General features: G+C 36.8%; 1 long non-coding RNA gene across 1 annotated transcript; it reads right to left on the bottom strand.

Annotated features, from left to right (window-relative positions):
* Positions 1–6,644: 6,644 nt before the first annotated feature.
* Positions 6,645–8,686, bottom strand: LOC137190587 (uncharacterized). The gene is made up of 3 exons (XR_010930245.1): positions 8,515–8,686; positions 7,031–7,366; positions 6,645–6,840 (listed from the first exon to the last, which is right to left on the bottom strand). It is a non-coding gene; the product is annotated as an uncharacterized lncRNA (long non-coding RNA).
* Between the last annotated feature and the right edge of the window lie 5,869 nt (positions 8,687–14,555).

Here is a 14,555-nt window from a genome sequence, read left to right as displayed (position 1 = left end):
AATGGGGAACATCAGCTGGTTCCTCCTGTAAAATGGGTCTAATTTTCCCCTGGGACAGTGGGGTTTACTGGTGTGAGTCCAGAGAGGGAGCAACCAGTAACAGCATCAACATCACTATCACTGGTAATATCAGACTGTGGAGTTAGTATTGATTAATGAGTGTAAGAAGCTGAGTGTAAATGATGAAATGCTGTTTGTCTCTGTGTTGAGATGGATCAGTGATCCTGCAGAGTCCTGTCCTCCCTGTGATGGAGGGAGATGATGTCACTCTGCACTGTAAAACAAAGACGTCCAACTTCCCAGCTGATTTCTATAAAGATGGCTCCCTCATCAGGACTGAGCCTACAGGTCACATGATGATCCACCATGTTTCCAAGTCTGATGAAGGCCTCTACATGTGTCACATCAGTGGTCATGGAAAGTCTCCACCCAGCTGGATCACTGTCACAGGTGAGGACGTTACCTTTGATTTCACCATTTATTTCATCCACATGTTCACTATGACCAGGTGTGATTCTCTCTGTAGGTAAACCGACAACCACAGCCCCGCCCCTGGTCACGTTGGCCCCACCCCTCGCATCTGCAACCACGCCCCCTGACTATGTAGCCACGCCCCCAGCCTCAGCTCCCCCCCAGTTTGTGTTCAGACTGGTCTGCCACCTAGTGGTGTTCTGTCCGTACTTCATCTCCACTCTCCTCATGGTGTCTTTATATCGACACAGGCCCAAAGGTAACACTCTGAATCATTCACTCATCTTACAGTCACTCAACAACATTCAATCAATCAATTAATCAATTAATCAACCAATCAATCAATCAGGTTCCATCTGGTATAGATGATAGACAGTTGTCTCTAACAGTTGATAGATTATCTACATTTTCGTGCTCCGACTGCAGGAACTGACCGGCCCATCTCCATGGTGATGAACCCACCCACCCAGGCTGAGCAAGGATTGGATGATTATGACGTCATCACCTCTGTCACCACAAAGCATCACTTCTGAACTGAACAGATGTGTTTTATATGATATTATATCATTTTAAATTCTATTCTATTCTATTATATGCTTTATAAGGACGCTATAGCTTTCAGAATTGAATGTGCCACCAGCTCCTCAGCTTTGTCATTCAGAATATCCATGTGAGCATTGGACCATCAGATGTTTTGGAATATAATGAGAACAGACAGACAAAGCTCTGCCAGCAATAATGAACCAGTTTTGAATGATATAACCTTTATTAAGGAAAAGATGACGACAGAAAGTTTGCATCTACTCTGAGTCTCTGGTGTTGAGCTGTTATATATCATTTCCCCAGTAAAGCCTTGTTGAAGCACTGAAGCTTGATGATGACGAAATGATGAATCATTTTTGTATATTAGGCTACTGTTTATAGTTCACTGTAGTGAAATGTCATTTTTTAGTGAGCCAATGTCTGTGTGCCACAAATGATATTTTTACTGGGAAATAAACAGTTGATGTTTTGTGTGACTGAGCAGAGGCCAGTGAGTATGTTAGTGTGACACAAATAACATCAAGATAAATATAAGACTTTGTGATGTTATTGAATCCCAATCTTATGGAAGCAAATAAAAATTAAAATCTTTAGCAACTAAATACTCAATGTTGAATTTGAAATACCACTGCATGTAAAGTAATGGAATAGTTGCCAATTTTAAATATGAATTTTAGTCTAATTTTGGATTCATATTAATGTAAATTAAATGTCATATATCTCTTTTAAAATCAGAGGGGGGAAAAAAATCAATATGAGTTTGGTTTCAGGCAAGTTATTTTTTGCAGTCAGGCTCTTATCATCAAACCTATACCCTTGTTTTAGACCCTGAGGCAGCCAGCAGTGGACAGTGGCTGCTTTACATTAAGAAGCAAAAACAAGGTGTAGCTGGAACAGAAGCATCCAGATGCTTCAAATAATAACTGTGCATTTTTGCAGCGGTGACTCTGCGGACAACAGAGAGAAGCAGCAGCAGAGTGAAACACCACACAGATTTAACAGAAGAAAGCAGAAGACAACAGGAAGTTCGTCTGGGTTTACATAGCAGGATAATATTCATTCATCAGAAGTTCTAATCTGCTAGTTGAGGTTCTCACAGACCCTACATAACTTTATAATAGAAGTATTCAGTGAAGGAAGAAAACCCATTAAAACAAGTTTGGAACTGTGTTTACTGCCAGTTTGAATCCCAATTTCAAACTCAGCAGCCGCTAAATTGTAGTTATAGAGAGTGTAATGTGAAAAATAGAGATATAAAGCAATATAGTGCAAAATGAACAGCAGTAAATACCAGCTATCTTACATATTAATGTTCACTGATACTACTTGTTTGTGTGTGGACTCAGTTATACAGTGGTGTCCCACGGTACAGGCTACATATACACATATAGGCAATTGCCTACAGGGCCCCTTAAAGTGGGTTAGTGGTTAGCAGATCAGAAAACAGACTTTTGGTTTGGTGTCATTTCTGGTTGTGCAGCAGCCTCTGCTCTCTGTGTCGGTGTTTACAGCAAAAAGAGGCTGCAGTGGAGAAACAGATGACATGAAAGACAACATTTTACTTGAGGTTAGGACAAGTGTGTTTGTTATTGTCAGTGCAATAAAAGCTTCACAAACAAAAAGCCAATAAGAGTAATTGATCACACCTCCTGTTCAACAAGCAGAAACATGTAGAAAAGTGATGAGTAACATAAATACAACTTTTCCTTTAGCTTTTAAGTGCCTGCTCAAAACTTCCTTTACAAGATGGCTGACAATCTTTTCCAACTTTTGCATTATCACAACACTTTTATATTTCCTTTTTATATTATTATTTTATGTGTATGGTGTTTTATTTAACTTTATTGTCATTTCAATTTTAATTGTGCTTTCTTTTAGTGCCACCATTTTATTTTTTTTATATGCACTTCCATATATTTTGCACTTTTATCTGTTTTATATTCAAGGTTTGTTCTTTTACTGGCATTTTATCTGCTTTCAAAAGCCAAGAAGTGTAATTTATCATAACACCTGTTCAACAAGCACACACTTACAATTTCATCTGCTTTATGTATGGGCTCAGTGCTGCTTGATATATGAGCTCTAATGTTCCTATTTCTTCTTCTTATTATTATTATTATTATTATTATTATCATTGGCTATAAAGAAGTCTGGCTGTGAACTCCATGAATGGCTCCATTGGACTGTTTAAGCCCTCTGGTCTGCCACATGACAGGATGAATGACAATAACAGATCTTGGTCAACAACTTTTGGATTTATTTCTACAGAAAGAGCACACAGCTGTGAATCAAGCTAATATGTAAAAAACAAAAACAAAAAAAAAACAAAAAAACAACAACCATAATTTATAAAAGCACATGTACATTTTCCAGACAGTGTAATCACGTTCTGCTGCATAAATGTGCAAAAATCATCACAGTTCAGTAAGACAAGCTTGATAGAAGGAGAACCTTAAGAATTGGTTTTGCACTTAAGGAATAATGTATTCCAAACACAATCAAATTTGTTTTAGACATATTAAAAAATAATTTATTATCACTTATCCATTCAACCACTGTTCAGCTCTCAAATTAACATAAAATCAACTGATAAACTGTAGGTATCGACATGTATGTCGATACTGTATACATCAAAATATGGGCCTTTGGCAGAGCAGAGAGCAAAACAAATGTATTAACAGAGCAGTCGTCCCCTTATGTGTTTGACAGACAGGTCAAAAATATTCAGAGTAGATAACTGACTCAGAATAAGAAATATTGAGGATGTATTAGAAAAAAGATGGACTTTACATGTTGTAAGCTTATAAGTATATTATGAAAAGAAAAAGGTTATGAACCAACTCGTCCTCTCTGCAAGCAGTAAGATGTACACAGCTCCAGATAATGTTTGTAAATATCATATTTACTTCTGTAGTCTTTCTTTCTTTTTTCTGTGTTTTGTTTTGCTTTGTCTTTTTCTGTTGGCTCAGCCACAGACCTGATATAGTTTTCTTCATTCGCACCATGCTGCACCAAACTGTGAACACATACATTTCCACTGCAGCCTCCTGACTGGCTGACCTGAGACCAGGTCACTGCTCTGATCACAGCTGTGCTCTAAGCTGTGCAGAGTTTTAAAGTCTGCTTACAGCAAATTCTAATTCAAACCACATGCTCCACCCTGTAAATGCTCCACCATTTCGTTGTCTCTAGTTGCTGGGAGATGCACGGACAGGCCTTTTGAGGCCATCAGGATTTCATTTTCATTTGTCAGTTCTAAAATTAATCTTATAGGTTTATGTTATTAGCACCAGTTTTAATTATTTCATCTTTGTTTCAGAATAATCATGATTTTCTCTGTCAGTTTGGTCTAAACGCAACAATACCCATGAGCCTTGGCGGCCATTCTTATGGATAAGCAGCCAGTCTGAAGCATGAATTAGAGCCGAAGCAAATTCAAAATGGGTCCAAAACTATCCATGTTGATGAGATATTCTAAACATTTGTCACAAAATGTTTTGATTGTGTGACATTAAAAAAAAAAAAAAGACAAACTTCATAAAGCTGGTTGTACACTACCTCCCCACCAGTTTTGTGCAGGGCGCGGTAACTATGACAACTTCGGAGGTCATTTAGCTGGAGGAGGAAGAGGAGGAGGGTTTCCTGGGAAACCAGGTTATCTGCAGGTCTTCAACTCTTAAAAACAATGATTTAGGTTTCCTCAAAAATAGACCTTAGAGGGTATTTAAAAGTCTTAAATTTGGTTTAGAAAGGTCTTAAATATTGTTTGGTAATGTTAATGTTTTTTAATGTGATTTCAGGAAAACCTGTCTGGAAAATCCCCAGTTCTCTTGTTCTGGACCTCTGACCTTAAATGAGTTATTTTTTAATGTCTATGTCATGAGTCATTAGTTTTATATTTTTTTATATTATTGGGAATAATTATTATATACTGCCAGAAAGTAATTACAAAAATGTGAAATAAATGTAAATAAATTGATACATATTTCACATTTCACTTAGTAAATATAGTAAATAATAAAATAATAAATAGTAAATAATTCTCAGCCTTATCATTGCTTATGGTTTTTATTGATATCTTTCATACTTTGACCATGAAACAGGTGTTAAATTGCATTATATATGGTATTAAAATATTTTAAAGTCTTAAATTTAACTTGGTGAAGCCGCAGAAATCCTGTAAAGACAAGTAGTGATGACACAGTAGTGAATGAAAAAACATAGTTATCTGTTGATCATATGCAACTGTGTGTGTGTGTGTTTGTGTCAGCAGGAGCAATATGACATCATCGTCAGTCATTCAGTCATTAGAGATGATGATGATCTGATTAGTTCCACTTTCCAATAAAGACCAATACAGGAACACTGATGTGTGTTATGTGTTTCTATGGTTACCATGCACTCCCATATTGTTGAAACACATGCTCGTCTTAAAATCCAAACGTGTCCTTCAATGTAAGCTTGTGATTTGGTGATTAAATAAAACTTCTTACCATCAAATCACAGAAAAAATACATTTACTGAGTATTTTATTCATTAATTTATGTTTAAAAAAGAGACATCACAGCTTGAAATAAATAAATGTAAAAAATCATTAAATAATGAAGAAAACAATAAATAAGAGACTTTATGTGAGACTTGGAAACACTTTTTCACTCTTAACCTTTTTTTCTGGTAATTGATTTCAATGTATCTCTGCAATGAGATAATTCAATCATTAAAACTTCTAAATTCATGTACGTGAAATTTAACCAAACAAAACTTGGGAGGCAGGAATTACAATCAAATTAAGCAACCATGTCTGTATTTTTATCTGTACTGTAACCAGCATCCTCTAAATGTTTCTTGAAAACGGTCTCAGTTACAAAAACTAATTTGTTGTAAAGTTGTGTTTTATTAAACTGAGCAACAGGTTGTATAATTCCATCATAGGAGGACTGTAATTATTATCTGGACTGTAATCATCTGGAAAACTTGCAAATAGTCACATGTGAGAAGCTGCTACCAGAGAATTTTGATTTCAAAATGATTTTAACAATTAATCAATTATCAAAATAGTTGGCAATTATTTTTCTGTCAGTTGATTAATTATCTCATCAGTTCAGCTCTAGAGTACAACCATGTACAATAGGGGTCACTAGGCGGTTAATATACACACTGAGTAAACTCTTGAAATTTTATCACCACATTTACAGTAACATCTTGCAGTGGTGGAAAGTAACTAAGTACATTTACTAAAGTACTGTACAGAAACACAATTTTAAGGTATTTGTACTTTGCTTGAGTATCCACTACATTTCAAAGGGAAATATTGTACTTTCTACTTCACTACATTTATTTGACAGCTTTAGTTACTTTTCAGATGAAGATTTGACACAATGGATAATATAACAAGCTTTTAAAATACAACACATTGTTAAAGATTAAACCAGTGGTTTCCAACCTTTTTGGCTTTTGACATCTTACTAAAAGCAGTGTGTAGTCGGGGTCACATTTCAGATGTCTATGAGTTGTTAACAGCTCCACCAAATAGTGATTTTTCCCTCTAAACTTCTCACATGATTTCATTTCAATAAATGTTCAAATGATCCAATAAGTCCAAAAACTGAAAGCAACAAAAAATATTCCACAAGTTTGATTTGTTTTATTTTTCATGAGAAAAACTCTATACAACAGTTTGCATCTAATTATGACAAGACTTGTAGTAAAATTTTAAAATTTCCACATTCAAACGTTTTCGATATTTCTTGGCCAAAATAATCAAAATAATTATACAAATAATGACAGAGATTGCAGGCCAAATTTTGTGATTCACGTTGATTCCACCTGAAAAACAGAAAACAGAACACAGTAGAACTGTGTGTTAGTGAATAGTGTAAACAGAGGAAGCTGTAGCAGCATGTAGCAGTGAAGTGAGGCTGTGTGTAGGACTGAATAAAGAATGTACATGTCTTCATGTTACTGTGAGCATGATGTCTCATTACAAAAATCACATTATTTCTGGTAGAGACCTCACCAAACTCAGCTGAGTCTTCAGCTCTCAGGTCGATGGTGCCTAATAGGATTCTTTCACCATTCTGGAAAACGTAGAAGTAGTATTTTCCCACGAAGCTGTTGTTCATGTTTTGAAGCGTGAACACCAGGGTGCCATTAGTCATCCGTCTGTCATCCAGGTCCACTTTGCCCCGATACAATGGAATTTGGTTGATCGGATCTTGGCGGTTGTCGTGGTACAGGAGGACATATGCTGATTGGTTTGAATCAGAGTTGGTCAACATCACCCCGCTGATGTTATGGATGTCACACCGATATACCAGCTCAACAGGTTCTTCAAGAACAGCTTTCTGCAACACTGGAAGACAGAGGCCAAAATCTTCATTGGAAACAAATATAAACTCAAAATACATTGGCACATGTCCTCCTATGGAGCCTCTATTGACTGCCACTATACATGGTAGAACTCTATCAATTAGTCTATTGACAGAAAATTTAATTGTTAACAATTTTGTTAACTGATTAATCACTTAAGTCATTTTATAATGTAAAAATGCCAGAAAAAATCTCTGGTAGCAGCTTCTCATATGTATATTTGCTAGTTCTCCAGTTTTCCATCAATGTAAACTCAACATCTTTTTTCGTGACTGTTTTTCAGGCAAAGCAAGTCATCTCAAATACAGGTGCAACGATTAGTCGATGAGTGATGGCACCGGTGTTGCTGCGCTCCTTCTGACATAAACAACCACCTCCACTGGCTTTAGAGCTCTGAGCTCAGCATGTGCAGTTACAAACACAGTAAATGGGTTGTATTTTGCTGATGGCAAAGGCTGCCATGCAAGGTGCCAACCTGCTCATCAGGAGTAGTTTCTAATCATTTACACACACACACACACACACACACACACACACACACACACACACACACACATACACACACACACCGATGGCACAGCCTTCAGGAGCAATTTGGAGTAATAGCCTATTTGGGGTTGAGGTTAGTAGCCTATTTATGTGTCATACATGATAATAAACTGAATATCTTTGGTTGTTTTGAGCTGTTGATCAGACAAAACAAGATAACATCACCATGAGCTCGAAGAATATAACACGATTTTTCATTATTTTAAATAGGCTGATGAAAATAATCGATTCCTAAACTCTACACCGGTGTAACAAACGTCATTAGGCCTAATAGACGTAGCGGATGTGTAGGTGCTGTAATCACTGTGTCTGAAGAGAAGCATGCATCTCGTGACGTCACAGGTTGGTGTCAATAAACTGCATGAAGTTGGAAGTTTATTGGATGTGCGCATCTACTATAGCCTACTTTTTGGTGCTGTAATATCAACCAAACGTCAGGCAGACGTTCACATAACCTAAAGTCAACTTCGGGTAGTTTTTGTCTTGGCGGTAGTGACTTTTGAAATGTTCTAAGTGAGTACAAATCTTACCTTCCATCACATCTATCATTAAATTACCTGAAACAGCGACAGGAGAACTCACCTGAAGTCGCGGCCGCGGTCATCCGAATATTTACGATTGTAAATATTAGCCCGGTAAAGCCACAAATCGATTCTATGGTTTTCCTGCCGGTACACATATTCAGGACTGGTGATCGAGAACCTTCGATCGTCCCACACATGTAGAGGTATGAGCTCACCTGTTTATAGGCGTGGCAATTTCTTCTCCTTCTCTTCTTCTGATTTTAATGGCGAATTGACACCATTTAGAGCACTATCGCCACCTACTGTTGATTTACATAGTTCTTAAATTGTTATTAAACCCGTGCTTTGTAGATAAGTGAAGACATGTTTTACAATAGAACTTCCAGAATCATTTGTAAAGAGTGTTTTCAGGTCCATCTGTTCAATCCCATTATGTCCTAGTTCATTCTTAAACAGCTGTCTTTGTCTTGTATAGTGGAGACAATGAAAACAGACGTGATCCACAGTTTCCATATGATTGAAGTCATCACAAGTTCCAGTTAGATGCTTCCCGATGAGGTGTAGAGATGAGTTTAGTTTTGTGTGTCCCAGTTTTATTCTGCTGATCAGGCACTCATGTCTCCTGTTTTTCCCCTGCGGCCTTCCCTCTCCAACCTCTTGTTGAATCTGATATAAATGCCTTCCTTTAGTATCTCTGTCCCATAGCCTTTGCCACTGTGCCTTAATCCTGCTCCGTATAAAAGCTTTTGCCTCTATCATGCTTACTGCTATTGCAACTTCTACTTGGTTTCTATCTAATCCCCTAATCTAATGCCCACATACGTTGATACCCATACAAACTGTCCATCAATTCCTAATCGAAAAATTCTCTATAAAGATTGCATCAGGTCATAAAGGATATCTTTCTGCATCTTGAAGAGGTATGCTTGAGATTAGCCAGGGCTGCACTTGAGTCTGAGCAAAGCAGTATACACAAAGGTTTGACTTCCTCTATCCATTGCAAGGCTAACAAGGTTGCTATCATTTCAACTGCAAAAACAGATAAAAAATAAACAGATATATGGTCCGTAGTTCTCTTCTTCACCTTGACTTGACACCTCTGACACTGTAACCATGTACTTGAACCCATTGTGCTATTATGCTTCCTCGTGTCCTCTCCCCGTGATCCGGAAATTGTTCCCCCTCCACCATTATGGAGGATCTCCCAATACCTTAAATGTGCCTGGAGGGGAAGAGGAGCAAGGAGAGAGAAGGCTCCTGAAGGAGCTAAGAACAAGGAACCACTGGTGTATCCTCTGCGGAAGTTTTTTTTTTCCAGACGGCAACACCCCTTTAATCAAATGTGTTTACTGATTGGTTATTGATTGGTCAGCTGATCTGAATAAAAATTACTAGTAACTAAATTTCTAGAGTCATGAATCAATCACGAAAAACACTCATGTAGTCTTTATTATTGTTCTTCATAAGCCAAAGGCTTCTCCTTTCTTCTTTTCTGTTATACGTCTCAACTCCTTCAGGAAAATATTATTTCTTTATTTTATTAACCTTTATTCCTGCAGAACGTACACAATTGTGTTTCTCTAATAAAATCATCCTGAGCCTGAAAAGGTCATCAGACTCACAAACTAAATATCAATATTTTATTAACATATTCTGCAGGCTACAGCTGTTTTCATTGCTCCTTTACGTCGATTCTGCTCTTTTAGTAGTTAACAGATTAAAATTGTCTATTTGTGTCTTATTCTGTGACAACCAGATGCTGTATTAGATCAGATATAATCAAATGATGAAAATTGGAGCAGTTATTGGGTGTTTTCATTCCAGCTATCAATATGTAGAAATTATTAAGTAACAGTGTAAAGTATTAATTTGTTGTACATTCATTTTAAATGTAAATTTTAAAGTTTAAACTGTTACTTAATAATTTCTACATTTTGTTAGCTGATTTATTTATATTTGACAATTGAAGAGATGTGCATCATGAGCATTTGTCGTCTCCCCAAAATGAGGCTGAACTGAGCAAAGATGTCCCATTTGGGATAATTTTTTTCTAGGATGGCGAAGTCGTGACCCGCCCTACTCTGCCTCTGATTGGCTTACCCTGATATCCTTACATTATGCCTAACCAATTTCACTCCTCATGCCTAAACCTAACCAACCCAACCAATGAAGATAACGAGTACTAGCCAATCAGAGGCAGAGTAGGGCGGGTCATGGCTTCGCCGTCCTAGAAAAAAAATATCGCGTGCCGTCTGATGAATTAAATTCCTCTCTCTTACATCATCGCTGAGACGAGCTATAGACGCGAGGAAGAGACAATGGTGAGGGAAGCGAGGGGATACGTTGGTATAATGAGAAGCACCCTTTATACATCCATGTTACCTTCATGATACCACTTCTTAGAGGTTTATTGGCGGTTGCAAACAACGAATTGATGCATTATTGATACCAGCTGGTCTGGAGTGTGGATCAGAATGTCTAGTATTTACATTATTCATAACAAACGTATCTTCTCAATCACATTAGCCAGTCAAAGATACTGAAATATGATTTGATGACACTCATTAATTGAGCTTTTTGTAGAATATCTAGATCAAAGATATTTCTGAGGTTTTGAATCAGATGCCTTCTTTCTGCCTCATATTTCTGACAGTGTGGCATTACATGCTCCGCTGTTTCTTCTTGCCCACAGGATTCACATCTGCCTGTATTATGTTTACCTATTTTAAATAGTGTGTCCAAATCCAAGTCTTGATATTATTGTCTCATCTCTCCTTCCTGCATACATCATTTCTCCCACAATGAAAAGTCTAAAACCATTGTCCTTTCTTCTTCTTCTCTCATTGCGTTTGCCACCTTTTCCTTTAATCTCTGCTTAATAATGCTCTTGATTTCTGTCTTGCTGAAGCTAACTGCCCAGTGAATCAGATTATTTTTTGTGGCCTCCTTTGCAACCTTATCTGCCATTTCATTTCCTTTGATATCAATATGTGCCAGCACCCACAAAAATATTACTGTACCCATGATTTGAATTCTTTATAATGTTTGTTGTGCTTCTATCAAAATATCTCGTCTGCTGTCTGAAAGACTGTACTGTAAACTACAGTTAGTGATGAGCTTGAATCTGAACAAATGATTGCTCTCAGTGGTCCTGTATCTTCTATCCACTGCACTGCTAACAATATTGGAAGCATTCCTCCAGTGTTAACTCATAATTCTCCACCTATCCTTTTCCTTACTTTGAACAATAAATGCTATTCCTACTTTATTAAGTACATTCTTTGCATCTGTGTATATCTGGACATAACTGTGTATATCTGTGACATAACTATCAATGAATGTCTGTATGGTATGTGAATTATAAATAAACTCCATATCCTTGTTCCTCTTTTCTAATAATGTAAAATCTACTGTGGCGTCCAGAAGTATCCAAGGTGATGCTGCTGACAATGGTGCTTTTGGACTTAAGTTTAATTGTGTTACTTTAAGTTCTGTTGCTTTCTGTGTCACTGCCCATCCAAAGCTTTTTGTTTCCCTCTTCTCCTTTTCCCAACAAGGTTTTAAAGTGTCTTTTGTTGGGTGATCTTGACTATAGCCCCATAAATTAATCCAGTAATTCAGTTATAGCTGTGTCCCTCTCATTTCTAGAGGGGTTTCTCTCATTTCCACTTGTAATGCTGCTGTTGTTTTGGTTTTGAATCGATCGCTCTCCAACCGTGAAGGAAACGGTTCCGAATGACAGAAATGTCTGTTTGAACACAGAGGATGGAGCTGACCACCCCCATTCAGCCCATTGACTGTCAATGATTCAGCCTCACTACTGTCGCCATCTAGTTGTAGACTGGAGGAACTGCACCCGCAGTTGTGACGTAGTGGAGAAGATGCAGTGCAAACAGAAATGATGTGTCATCCACAGTGGTGGAGGAAGTGTTCAGATTATTTACTTAAGTAAAATTACCGATACAGCAATGTAAAAATACTCCATTACAAGTAAAAGTCCAGCATGAAAAATCCTACTGACATCTTAGATTATTAATACTGAAGCATCAGTGTGTAAGCAGCATGTTGCTGTTGTAGCTGCTGGAGGTGGAGCTAGTTTGAACCACTTTATACACAGTTAGCTTGTTCAGTCCAACTGGTGAGCATTTTGCGTGTAGAGAGACTGAGATACAAACTGTCTGGCAATCCTCAGAAGTTTTTCAGAATATGAAACCTGATGTTGCAACATATCAAGGATCAATAGAGGTCTCTCTTCTTTGTACAACACGCCCTTTTCTAGATGAGCAGTGAAAACAGTAAAATATTAATGAGAGTGTTGCCCTATTGTTTTTTCTGTCTTATCTATCTATCTATCTATCTATCTATCTATCTATCTATCTATTCTTCTTATCTGCCTTGTCTTATTATAAATGCAAAACCACTACAAATAAAATGTTCAAAAGCTAGTTTAGTCCAGTGTTTCCCAACCTAGGGTTCAGGTCCTCCAAAGGGTCACCAGATAAATCTGAGGGGTCGTGAGATGATTAGTGGTAGAGCGAAGAAGAAAAAAACAAAGTTCTGATACATAAATCTGTTTTCAATTTTTGGAATTTTTCTCTAATCTTTGATTTTTGCTGAAATATTGGATCATTTGAAGATTTATTTAAATGAAACCATGTGAGAAGTTTAGAGGGAAAAATCACTGTTTAGTAGAGCTGTTAACAACTCACAGACATCTGAAATGTGACCCCGACTACACACTGCTTTTTGTAAGACGTTAAAAGCCAAAAAGGTTGGAAACAACTGATTTAATCTTTAACAATGTGTGTATTTTAAAAGCTTGTTATATTATCCATTGTGTCAAATCTTCAACTGAAAAGTAACTAAAGCTGTCAAATAAATGTAGTGGAGTAGAGAGTACAATATTTCCCTCTGAAATGTAGTGTAGTGGAAGCATAAAGTAGCATCACATGGAAATACTCAAGTATAGTACAAGTATCTCAAAACTGTACTTAGGTACAGTACTTGCGTAAATGTACCCAGTGACTTTTCACTACTGACCATCCATTCAGCTCTATTATGTCTCATATTGAAGCCCCACCTGAATCTACATTCTTACATAATAATTTTTACAGTTTTTTTGTGCATTGAATGACAGATTTAAAATGAAGGATACAGTGTGCAGCAAACAGAGAACACACCACATTAAATATATTACAAAAAAGGATGGAATAGTTTGATCATATTTATTATGGCTGTGAGTATGGGGGCCAAAAGTGACACAGGGAAGTAAATAAATAAATAAACTAATTGATCACTGTGAGAAATTAAAAGATAAATAAACAAATCCAATAAATAAATAGATAATAAAACGTTTTCCAGTATTTAATAATTTATTCATATATCTATTTATTCTGACTTTTTCCGTTTTATTTATTTATGAATTTTCACATGTATTATTGTCCACATTTATTTATCAATTTCCATATTAATTTCGTTTCACATTTATTTACGTATTTATTATATATTAATGTATTATTATATTCACTTTTGGCCCTCCATGTGTGCTAGCAGTTACCAATTTATAATAATACCTATACTGAGTTCCTTGACTATTAATGTGATCACTAATGTATCTAAACAGTGTTCCTCTAGATGATAGATGGATTGTACTGGGATGATGTCTCAAGTACATTTACGCCTACATGTTTTATGCATAACAGTGATGATGTGCACAAACAATATTGCATGACAGCAGGCCTAATGGCACCACATCAATCAAACATGTCTTCACTATGGAAAATGTAAAGGTTGTAAAAAAAAAAACAGACTGCAGGTGTTTCCTTTTGTTATCAGGCTTCTCCCAGTGACCACTTCTATTTGAATACTTAAAAAAGTAAAAATCACCTTTCGAATCATGTCAGGAATTATATAAAACCTAACACGACTATTTTATATAAATAAAAAACATCCACTTTCATTAAGCAGCAGTGTTCAGTTCATACTCTGTAATCCACTGTTAAAACTTTAATCTGATCATTTTAAAGTCATGGATGACCTGGGATTTGCTCCAGACCTCATGGGGGCTGGACTGGGAACAGGGGCCTGGGTCCCCTATCT

This window comes from Thunnus thynnus, chromosome 10 (genome assembly GCF_963924715.1).
Source record: "Thunnus thynnus chromosome 10, fThuThy2.1, whole genome shotgun sequence".
Classification (NCBI taxonomy): Eukaryota; Metazoa; Chordata; class Actinopteri; order Scombriformes; family Scombridae; genus Thunnus; species Thunnus thynnus.
This window is presented reverse-complemented; position numbering and strand designations above follow the sequence as displayed.